The sequence below is a fragment of the Arachis hypogaea genome, chromosome 4 (genome assembly GCF_003086295.3).
Source record: "Arachis hypogaea cultivar Tifrunner chromosome 4, arahy.Tifrunner.gnm2.J5K5, whole genome shotgun sequence".
Taxonomy (NCBI): Eukaryota; Viridiplantae; Streptophyta; class Magnoliopsida; order Fabales; family Fabaceae; genus Arachis; species Arachis hypogaea.
In genome coordinates this window covers 41904453-41914548 of record NC_092039.1, presented here as the reverse complement: position 1 = coordinate 41914548, position 10096 = coordinate 41904453, and the positions used below count along the sequence as shown (strand labels likewise).

The 10096-nt window shown below is 40.1% G+C and overlaps 1 non-coding gene across 1 annotated transcript; it reads left to right on the top strand.

Annotated features, from left to right (window-relative positions):
• Positions 1–7613: 7613 nt before the first annotated feature.
• On the top strand, positions 7614–7720 carry LOC112799037 (small nucleolar RNA R71). Its single transcript, XR_003200626.1, has one exon. It is a non-coding gene; the product is annotated as a small nucleolar RNA R71 (small nucleolar RNA).
• The last annotated feature ends 2376 nt before the right edge of the window (positions 7721–10096 follow it).

The following is a 10096-nucleotide window of genomic DNA, read 5'->3' as shown; positions in this document are numbered from 1 at the left end:
AATAATTGTTGTTAGATTTCATTCTTGTTGTCAATTTACTATACTTTTCTTTTGTGCCTTCCAAGTGTTTGATGAAATGCTTGGTTGGATTTTAGTGTGGGTTTTCTTCCTCTTGGCCTAGGTAGAGTAATTAGTGACTCTTGAGTTGTCTAATTCCTTTGTTGATTGATAATTAGAAGTTGCTAATTGATTTGAATGCCTCTAAAGCTAGTCTTTCCTTTAGGAGTTGATTAGGACTTGAGGAATCAAATTTATTCATCCACTTGACTTTCCTCCATGGTTAGAGGTTAACTAAGTGGGAGTAATGGATAATTTGTTATCAAAATTGAGGAGGATAACTAGGATAGGATTTCTAGTTCTCATATCTTGCCAAGAGCTTTGCTAGTTGTTAGTTTATTTTCTTTGCCATTTATATTTCTTGTCTAAAATCTTAAAAACCCCAAATATAACTCACAACCAATAACAAGACACTTTATTGTAAATCCTAGAGAGAACGATCCGAGGTTCAATACTTCGGTTTATAAATTTAGGGGTTTGTTACTTGTGACAAACAATCTTTTGTATGAAAGGATTATTGCTTGGTTTAGAAACTATACTTTACAACGAGATTTCATTAGTGAATTTCTATGCCATCAAAAATCTAATCATCACCAATCACTTAAGATTGCCAAGGAGATCAATGAATGCATTGATTGAGGAAGAGATGAGAATGAACTTGATCCGGAGAATGCAACATCTCCTGAACCCAATGATTTCCCCAATTTTGATCTTACCCATTCTCTTTACTTTCTGCCATTTAATTTCATGCTTATTACCCCAAATCCTCATTTAAGATTCTGCACTTTAATTTCTGTTATTTACTTTCCAATTATTTAAATTTCTTCATCTCAATCTAAATTTTGTTTAGCTCAACTAGCATATTCTTCTAACTAAAGTTGCTTGACCAATCAATCATTGTGGGATTCGACCTCACTCTATTGTGAGTTTTGCTTGACGACAATTCGGTATACTTGCCGAAGGAAAATTTGTTGAGAGACAAGTTTTCATGCATCACTAACGTTGCCTTGTAAATCTTCGCTAGCGTTATTGGGACTCACCTTTCCCATTAACGTTGTCTTATGCCCTTTGTCCCTACGTTAGAGTTCACGTTAGTGTAACTAACGTGGCTCTTAACGTGGTTATGCCTCACCTTCGACAGCGTTAGTGACACTTACCTTTGTCACTAACGCTCAATGTGCCCCTACTCTCCATGTTAGAGCTCATGTTAACTAAGTTAACATGGCCACTAACGTGGTAGTAATGCCATCTTCCAACGTTAGTGACAAAGGTGAGTGTCACTTACGTTGGCTCATCAATCTCAGCTCTACGTTAACTTTCAAGTTAGTGGTCTTAACGTGACCACTAATGTGGGCAATGCTAGTTGATCCAACGTTAGTGACAAAGGTGAGTGTCACTAACATTGGCGTTGTTCCTCTCTTCCACGTTAGAGTTCACGTTAACTAAGTTAACGTGACTCTTAACGTGGCTCATTGCCAAGTCTTGGAACGTTAGTGGTGTTCATGTTTACCGCTAACGTTGGAGCTTTCTTTTGTCTCCACGTTAACTACCATGTTAACTTAGTTAACGTGGTAATTAACGTGGGTTTATGATGTCTTCGCGGGTGTTATTGGTGATCACTTTTCTCCTTAACGTTGCAAGCTATTTACGATTCCACGTTAGTGGTCACGTTAACTAGATTAACGTGAGTACTAATGTGGTTCTTCCTTGCATCTTTTGTCCTGAAATCAAGCAAATAAAGTGCATCAAAGCTCTAGCCAAAGTCATGAGATTATGCATCATCAATTTATCTTTCAATTCTAGCAAAATCCTCAAGAAATCATGTGAAATTCACAATAGTTTCTTAAATCAAGGTGTACGTGTATTTTCATCCAAAACTTGCCTTATTCACTAAGAAAATGCATGAAACTACCTTAAAACAGTAAAGAAAAGGTCAATGAAACTGGCCTAGATGCCCTGGCATCACAACACCAAACTTAAAGCTTGCTTGTCCCTAAGCAAGTACTAAAACATAGGAAGAATGAATGAAAGAGCAAGAAGATAATATAGAAGTAGAATTCCTGGTTTATGGGGTTTCATGCATAGCAACTTAGGTTCTTTCCTTTACTAGGTTTCAGGCCTTTATCAAGTCCTTGGTCACTCTCTTGATTACATCCTTTGAGACTTCTTAATTGTTGATCCTTCCTTTTTTTCCAAGGTTTATTACATTCTTCTTTTGGCTAAGTGCTCTGTAAGAGGGCGACTCTTTATGATAAGCTTTCAGTCAACACTCCCGAACCAGTTGGCTTAAGGTGCTAGGTGTTAAGACACCTCTACGGACTTACGCCCCCAAGTCTCTTTCCCTCATACATACACACCACAGGCACATGGTTTGTTATTTTTCTTTCTTGAGACCTTGGTGTCCAGCACCTCTTTGGGTTACTAAGTGTTCTGTAGCAAAAGTCACTCTTGATAGTGGACTTTCAGCTGATAATCCCGGATTAGTTAATCCAAGTTACCAAGTGATGAGGCACCCCTAAGAACTTATTCATCCAAGCATATCCCTTGCACATGAACACCACAGACACATGCCTCAATCTTAAAACCCTTGGTGCCTAGCATTGTTTCTTATTGTGTTTCTTTCTTTTTCACTTTTATTGCTCTTTCTCTTTTCTTATTGGGATCTTATTATTTAGTTATTCTCATATGATGTATTTTAAGCATAGGATTCAGGGTAGATAGTTGCCTTCTTTCCTTGTTTGGTGAACCAACTTAGCTTACTAATCATCCTACCACAAACATTCAGAACCTACTTCACGAAATAACTCCACTCTTGTTTTTTTCGTTACATTTTCTTTTTGATTAGCTTAAAAGACAAGCATACAAGTAAGAAAGGTGGAAGTGAACACTAGAGACATTAAGCTCAATAAACATAAACCTAAGCAATGAAAAACTTAAATGCAGAATTAAAAATCCTAAGCTACCATGGAAGCATGTTCTATTTCATACATGATTTTCCTTATTTAAAGCTTTGAAAAAGGTAGAACTAAGAAGGGACTTCACCACCTTTCACTTATTGGAATGCTCATGTTCCCTTGTCTTGGGATCCTCCTGATTGCTTGAGTCTCCATTCCCCTTGCGCTTCCCTATAAGCTTTTTCCAGAAACCGGCATCCTCCATCTTCTTCTTTAACGCTTCCTTTTGCTGTTTCACCTTCCCCTCTTCTTCCTCTGTTAAGTCCTTGCGAACTGCCTCATAACTTGGGATGGCAGGGTGCAAGTTATGCATATGCCCAGTCATATAGTTTAACTTAGCCTGAGTGTTTATGCTAAATTCTTCTCGATGGAGTTGCCTTCCTTCGTTGAGCACACTGAATTCGTTGAAGGCTTTCATCTGAGCTATCTGGCGTTGGTTGAGTTCTTGGAGGCGTTTGTCTTGGCTTTCTTGCCTTTTGGACACTTGACTAATGGCTTGGGTGAGCTGGGAGTAATGCTCCTGTTGTAATTCCATTTGCTGTTTCTGCCACTCTCTTTATTGATCCATCCAACTAGAGAGTAGTTTTTCTTGATGATACATCCTTTGAGCTTGTACATGTAGTTGTTGTTCTTGTCCCTCCATATAGCTACTTGCCATATACTCAATGGCTTCCTTGATGTGAAACAGATTTATATTGGTTGGATCAAATTGTCCTTCTTGTTGGTGCCCTGTTTGTTGGGGTTCTTCTTGGTGAGGTTTTTCTTGGGGGGATTCTTCTTGTGCTGTTCTTTTCCTTATCTGAGGCCTCCTTTGCTGTTGGGTGGGTGTCACATAATTTATGCGTTGGAGCGTGACTAACCTCCCAGGATTTACCCATTGTGGATTGTTGTCTTCTAATACCACTTTGGCTTTCATGCATAGCCTCAAGATGGTGCTGGGGTACCAAAGTCTAGCACCCGGATCATTCTTCTCGGCTGAATCCTGGATCCCTTCAGCTATAATTTCATGCACATTGATGCTTCCACCCTTTACTAAGTAATGTACCATGGTAGCTTGAGCAATATTGACCTCAGAATTGTTTACGGCTGGAAGGATAGACCTCCTTACTAGCTCAAACCATCCCTTGGCTTCTGGGATAAGGTCTCCTCTCCTAATGAACCTCGGCCTCTTATCCGAGTATCTTTCCCAATCAGACCCAATAACACACATATCATTCACAATTTCTTCAAGTTCATCTTCCTTGGGAGCATTACTTATTCTTACTTGATAGCTAAGCTCATCAAAATGTGGTGATTTCAGCTGAAGAGTCCTTGTTATAGCGTTGGGGCTGAAGTCCACCTCTGTTCCTCTTACATAAATTCTGAAGGTGGGTGCCCTAGTACTGTCTTCTCTGACCGCATTTGCATAGAACTCTTTGATGAGGTTTGCATTTATCTTTGTCTCTAGGTTGGTGAGCTTTTGCCAACCCCTCTGTGCAATCTTTTCTCTGATCTTAGGGCACTCATCCTCATTGAATTGGAATGTCAAATCTGGCAATATTTTCTTGTTCTTGATCCGTTCATATTGAAGCTCATGGAAGGTAGTTTTGAATCTCCTGGCGTCAAAAGGAGGTTGCTCCATGGGCTCCTTTCCTTTTTGCCTCTTAGAACTTGATGACACCATGCAAGATGATTGATGTGTGGTTGTGGTTCACTAGACGTGGCTAGGAGAGTATGTATAAAACTTTCGGTAAAGTGGAGGATAAAGTGTGTGTGTCCGAGAGAAGGAAGGGAGAGGAATGATAGTATGAAGTGTGTACGGAGAGGTTGTGTGAGGGGGTTTATATAGGAAGATGGCAAATGATTGAAGGGTGTGGATGATGGTATTGTTTGATAGTGGACGGTTGGGGTTTGGTATTGAATGAGCACAAGGATCACCTCTTTTATGAGGGTCTTGGTTCAGTCTCCAAAGCTATCCAACTCCCAATGTTGCATGGCAAACACTTCCAAAGATATTCCCCTTGAAGACAAGTGTGAGATTTCCTTGGTATAGTGGCCGAATCTCCCTTCCTTAATTGTCCTATCAAGTACCATCAATGTCCCTTTTGATTCCCTAAAAAAAAAGGAATGCAAATGGTTAATTAAAATTTTTGGTGGGAAAACTTAAGGTTTGAGCTAGCTAAAAAAAAATCTTTTTCTTTTGTTTTTAAATGACTAAATGCTTTCCATGAATGCAAATCAATCAACCACTAAATTTCCCATGCATGCAACGCTGGTACACCAAACTTGTTTGTGATCATATGGTGCAACAAGTTAGGGGAATAATTTTTCCTCATAAAGTGTGTTCAAGCTCACTTGATGTGCCTTGAACACCAAACTTATCATGTACTATACGCTGCATGTAAAGGGGTCTATATTGGTCGTCAAAATTTATTTAAACATCCATGAAATTTCCCTTATTACTACTATTAGAAATTAAAGGAAGAGGGCATAGAACATGGGCTGCCTCCCATGAAGCACTTCTTTAGCATCATTAGCTTGACGTTTGGTCCTTGTCAAGATGGCCGATAGTGCTTGAAATCTTCTCCCTTTGTAGTGAACCTATGTCCATTGGCCTTGTTGATAAGCTCCATATGCTCTAGGGACAAGATTTTGTTGATGGTGTACACTGGAGGCAGCTGGGATGGAATAGCGGGGAGGTGAGGTGGTATAGATGGGAAGTATGTAGAGACCACTTCAACTCCTGGCGAGATATCTTCTGTAGGGATTTTCTTCTTTTTCCATCCCTTTGGGACTTTTTTTCTTGTGTCCGTTGATGCCAACTTGTTCCTTGTGGTTTCCTTTTTGAGAATGGTTTTGTTGTCTAATTCATGTGATTCTGGTGGGTCTGGTTCCTTTTGGATTACACTTGGTTGTTGCTCCTTTTGAGCACATTGGTTGTTAACCATAGGAGTCCTTATGTGTGGTGCTTGTGCTTCCTTGTTTGGCTCCTCCATCAGCTCTTTGTTATCATGATCTGCTTCTTGTGAGAGGTTGAAAACAATGAAAGTGAGCTGATCATCATGTATTCTCAACACTAGCTCTCCTCATTCCACATCTATGAGTGCTCTGGCTGTGGCTAAGAATGGCCTTCCCAGAATGATGGGGTAAATGGGGTTCTCATCCATTTCCAGGAAAACAAAGTCTGTAGGGAGGAAGTAGTTCCCAACCTTCACTAGCATATTCTCAACCACTCCTATTGCCTGTTTTTGAGTTTTGTCAACCAACTTAATGATTACATCTGTGGGTGTTAGCTCATTTATTTGAAGTTTTTTCATGAGGGATAGAGGCATTAAATTGATGGTCGCTCCCAGGTCACAGAGTCCTTTATCAATCATTGTTTCTCCTATGGCACATGGAATATGAAAACTCCATGGATCCTTCCTCTTTGTGGGTGGCCCTGGTTGAATGAGAGCACTGCAATCCCTATTCATTTTTATTGTTTGTCCATCTTTCAATAAACTCTTTCTGGCTAACAGCTCCTTTATATACTTTATGTAGGAAGGCATTTGCTGGAGGGCTTTAATAAATGGTATATTTACATCAAGAGATGCAAACATGTCGAGGAATCTTGAATACATTCTCCCTGCTACACCACCTTTACGCCTTTGGGGAAAGGGTGCATATGGGTTAAGTGTCTCCTTCCACTTCAGCTCTTCCTTGAGTGTGGGTTGAGGTGCATGGCTCCTTTCTTCCTGATTTCCTTTTTGATTGTCTTGGAGGTGTTCTACCTCATTCATACTCCTCTCATCACTTGTGGTGATCATCTTACATTCTTCCTACCTTACTTTCTTTGTTTCTCTTCTTGGGTTCTTCTCAGTATCACTGGGAAATCCATCAGTGGGTTTGGAAATTTGTTGAGATAGATACCCTACTTGGGACTCCAGTCTCTTGATGTTTTCTCCTTGGTTTTTGATATTGGCTCGCACTTCTTCCTTAAACACCTTGTTGTCTTGGACTTCTCTACATAGATTTTCAAGTAGAGTCTCAATTTTTGAAAGTCTATCGTCCGTTAGTGATGGTGGATTGGGGTTAGGTGGGTGTTGATATGATCTCTGTAAGGTATGTTGGTGAGTTGCATTGTTGTTGGAACTGAGGTTATGGCGTCTCTGGTCTTGACCTTGGTCTTGTTGATTTCACTAACCAAAGTTGGGGTGATTTCTCCATCCAGAGTTGTAGGTTTTGGAGTATGGGTCATGGATTTGTCTAGGTGAGTTTCCAACATAGTTGGCTTGTTCCCAGTCACCTTCTTCTCCTATATTCACTCTTTCTTGAGTTGGTGATGAAGTGATGACTGCTGCAACTTGGTCTTCCTCCACCTTCTTGGTGAGATCTGCTAGCTGCTTGGTGATAATCTTATTTTGAGCTAGCAATGCATTCATGTGGTTCAGCTCCATTACTACTCGAGTGTTGCTTCTTTCAGAGGCATAGAAGTAGTCATTCTCAGCTACTGTTTCAGTGACATCTATGGCTTCTTCAATGGTTTTCTTTTTGTTTAGAGAGCCCCCTGATGAATGATCTACAGCCTTCTTTGACTCATAGGAAAGACCTTCATAGAAAATGTGAAGTTGCACCCATTTATTGAACATATCTGGTGGGCATCTTCTTGTTAAGTCCTTGAACCTCTCCCAAGCCTCATAGAGAGTCTCACCATCTTGTTGCCTGAAAATCTGCACCTCAACTTTCAGCCTGTTAATTCTTTGAGGAGGGTAGAATCTTGCCAAAAATTTGTTCACCACATCTTCCCAGTTTGTCAAACTCTCCTTTGGAAAGATTTGAGCCACTTGGATGCCTTGTCCCTGAGTGAAAAAGGGAACAACAGCAGCCTATAGACATCCGGGTGGACTCCATTAGACCTCACAGTGTCATAAATTCTCAGGAAGGTGGTTAGATGTTGATTGGGGTCTTCTTGAGCACTTCCTCCAAATGAGAAGTTGTTCTGAACAAGGGTGATGAGCTGGGGTTTTAGTTCAAAGTTGTTAGCATGTATGATGGGCTTCTGGATGCTACTTCCATAGTTTCCTGGATTTGGATTGATGTAGGAGCCTAGAACTCTCCTTTCTTGCCCAGCTTGATTTGCAGGACCTTCTCTAGCATGGTTGTGAGCTTTGTTTTCCAAGTTCTCTTCCATGTTGGGTTCAAAGTACTCTTCCTCTTCCTCAGCACCAACAAATCCTTTCCCTCTTGCTTCCCACCTTAATCTCCAGAGGGTTTTCTCAGGTTCTGAATCAAAGGAAGTTGAGGTTCTCCCTCTTCTCCCTGCCATACAACTAACAAAACATGCAAGAAGAGATAAAATGAAGAGGTTATTCTTGTTAGAGTGATTGTTAGTGTGAGTGATGCAAATTATCAAACAATTAGTGGGTTAGTGAGCAAAATTATAGCTAATAACAAAGAAAGAAAGAAAAACAGAGAGGGTATAGAGGATGCAGAAGAATTTAAACAAAGTGAAAATAAATGACGGAATAAAGTAAACAAATAAGGGAAAAATGCTCAATCTAGTGAGCTTCCAACTTAATCATTGTTGATACAAAATCAATCCCCGGCAACAGCACCATAAACTTGATGCACGTAAACTTGTCTCTCAACAAATTTTCCTTCGGCAAGTATACCGAATTTGTCATCAAGTAAAAACTCACAATAGAATGAGGTCGAATCCCACAGGGATTGATTGGTCAAGCAACTTTAGTTAGAAGAGTATGCTAGTTGAGCTAAACAGAGTGTAGTTTGAGAATTGCAGAAAATTAAATGGCAGAAAAGTAAATAGCAGAAAATAAAGTGCAGAATCTTAAATGGGGATTTAGGGCAATGAGCATGAAAATAAATGACAGAAAATAAAGAGAATGGGTAAGATCAGAAATGGGGAATTCATTGGGCTCAGGAGATGTTGTATTCTCCGGATCAAGTTCATTTTCATCTCTTCCTCAATCAATGCATCTATTGATCTCCTTGGCAATCTTAGGTGATTAGATTCCAATTCCTTGGTAATCCAATCTCTCTAAGCTTGAACAATTGTCCAATTCCTTGATTTAATTGCTCATGGGAAGAGATCTAGTATGGTTACTGATTATACCACATGTATTTCCAAATCAAAGTGTTGGGAGGATTACATGTCACTATATCCACCAAGACCCCAATTTGGTCCCACATGAGAAAGCATTTCTAGCATGATCTCCTCATCCCTTTTTCAAGGCTCAGAGGAGATCCAATTATGGAGATTTTCTTTTCCAAGGCAACTAGCCAATTGAATTAAGATCGAAAGCTTTCTAGTAAATCAAAAGAGAAGAAAGAAGAAGAGAATGAAAACTATAATTGATCCATCAAATTACAACAGAGCTCCCTAACCCAATGAAAGGGGTTTAGTTGTTCATAGCTCTAGAAATGGAAAATGGCAGAAAATAATACATCCCAGCTAAAAGTGCAGAAAAGTAAATATACAGAGAGTAGTTCTCCAAAGTGCCAAGCTTCTCTATAGTTCAAACTACTCCTATATATACTACTCCTCTTGATCTTCTAGTGAGTTCTTCAAGTCTTAGATGTGGGCTTTGGATCTTGAGTTGAAGCAGTTCCAATCTTTAGTGGGCCCAGCTTGCAGAGAAGTATCAATTAGGCATGGGCGTTAGTGAAGTTAGCGTTAAGTGACATTGTGAGTTCGAGAACGTTAGTGGCAATCACAATTTTCACTAACGTTCCAACCCCATATAGCCTACGTTAACTCCAAAGTTAGTGGCACTAACGTGACCACTAACGTTGCCTTGTAAATCTTCGCTAGCATTATTGGGACTCACCTTTCCCAATAACGTTGGCTTATAACCCTTCGCAAGCGTTATTGGGACTCACCTTTCCCATTAACGTTGTCTTATTCCCTTTGTCCCTATGTTAGAGTTCACGTTAGTGTAACTAACGTGGCTCTTAACGTGGTTATGTCTCACCTTCGAGAGCGTTAGTGACACTTACCTTTGTCACTAACGCTCAAAGTGCCCCTACTCTCCCGTTAGAGCTCACGTTAACTAAGTTAACGTGGCCACTAACGTGCTAGTAATGCCATCTTCCAACGTTAGTGACAA